Source organism: Aplysia californica, unplaced genomic scaffold, assembly GCF_000002075.1.
Source record: "Aplysia californica isolate F4 #8 unplaced genomic scaffold, AplCal3.0 scaffold00855, whole genome shotgun sequence".
Taxonomy (NCBI): Eukaryota; Metazoa; Mollusca; class Gastropoda; order Aplysiida; family Aplysiidae; genus Aplysia; species Aplysia californica.
The window spans coordinates 165,352-167,320 of record NW_004798125.1 but is presented as its reverse complement, the minus strand read 5'-3'; positions in this window follow the sequence as shown (position 1 = coordinate 167,320).

Here is a 1,969-nt window from a genome sequence, read left to right as displayed (position 1 = left end):
CAAACACCATCAGATTATATTATTATATAATTTATCATTATCGTTATTAATAACATAATATTATTTTATGGTCTGGTACACAAGAAGGGAAGCAAATTTTGTTATTATATGTATAATATTATGTATTGTTATCGTTACCGTATTCACTTTTGAAACACACAACTTATTGTACCTTGTGGTGAAGATGGTGCATAGATTTTGGTTTGGTTGTGCGCTAGGCTATCTGAGGCATCTGGCCTGTACAAGCGAGAATGCTCCATCGCCAGTTTAAGCGCATTTGTCTGTTGCCGCTTTTCGCACTGTTCTTCGTTCACCTGACTGAGAACCAGGCCGGCTTACGTTCTTACTCTGAGCATCTATGGCCCGGCCCTCAATTCCGGAGCCACCTATTTCGGAAACACGGTCTGGATACTCAGATGGCCTAGGTTGTGCGACGTCGCTTGTGCGCGCTTCTGTGCCGGGGTTGTTGTTTTTTTATGTGTGGGATTTGTGATGTAGTTTTGTGCGGATTTGTGTGAAAATGTATGAGTTCCATGTGAATCTGTGTGGGTTTGTGTAAAAATGTGTGAGGTTCCGTGTGATTCTGTGTGGGTCTATGTGGTGCTCCATGTGATTCTGTGCGGGTCTGTATGAAAATGTGTGGGGTTCCATGTGATTCTGTGTGGGTCTGTAGGAAAATGTGTGGGGTTCCATGTGATTCTGTGTGGGTTTGTGGGAAAATGTGTGGGTCTGTGGGAAAATGTGTGGGGTTCCGTGGTGTAGTTTTGTGCGGGTTTTATGTAAAAATGTGTGGGGTTCCATGTGGTTATTCTGTGTGGGTCTATGTGTATCAAAGATGGAACGTAACAAGATATAGTTCACTCCTCTCTTTGAGCTAATTAAAAAAGTGTCCTCAAAATTCGGTGGCGCCTCCTTCGAAAAAGTGCGGACTTTGCGATCAGAGTTACCCTACTTGTGTGGAAAACTATAAAAGCGAAACTAACAAACTGTGCTATTCCTATTCTTCTTCTGGAGAAACGAAAAAGAACTTCAAAACAAAGACTGCAGCGCCATCTGAACCAATGCGCGGACTTCCGCGGACACTTTTTTGGCCGAGTGAACTGTCTTGTTATGTACTTATCTTTGGTTCTATATGTTTCTGTGCGAATATTGTGTATAGTGCTGTCAAAAATTCGAGAGTCAACTTATCTTCAAATATCTTGTTTAACGGACATTTTGTGTGCGCATTTGACCTACGTCACAGGTCACCAATGACACTTTTTACTGGCAAAACTTGTTACAAGAAATTAATTTTATAGTGAACATCTTTTTGCACGAAAAAGTCTCAGTCTTAAAACAAGCGTTCAATGAGCGTAATCTCGCGTTTGGAAAAAAATGACGGACTTGCTTTTAGAAGTGATATTGTCCCTGCTGTAAACCTTTTAAAATGTTGTTTTTTTTAAACCCACTGGGATTTTAAATTAGTATTTACTAAGGACTTTCATAGAATAAAGCTAACAGGTTTTCCTAAAATGTCAACCTGTTAAGACAAATATTGATATAAGACGCTGTGCAAAAGCTGGAGAGTTTATATTAGATAGTTTAGGAGATATTTGACAATAATTTGCGTCACGAATTTTTGACCGCACCATAGTTATGTGCGATTCCGTGCAGGCGTGTGCTCATATTGTCTGTCTTTTTGTGACTTTTGTCTAGGGAGTTTTTTTATGATATTATATTACCTTTGCAATGAGCTGAGGGGATACGTCTGTGTGTGTGTGTGTGTGAGTGTGTTCTGTTTTTCATAGTATGTGTGTGCATGCATGTGCCTGTGTGTGTGTGTGTGTGTGTGTGTGTGTGTGTGTGTGTGTGTGTGAGTGAGTGTGTTCTGTTTTTCATAATATTCTGTGTGTGTATGCATGTGTGTGTGTGTGTGTGTGTGAGTGTGTTCTGTTTCTCATAATATGTGTGTGCATGCATGTGTCTTTGT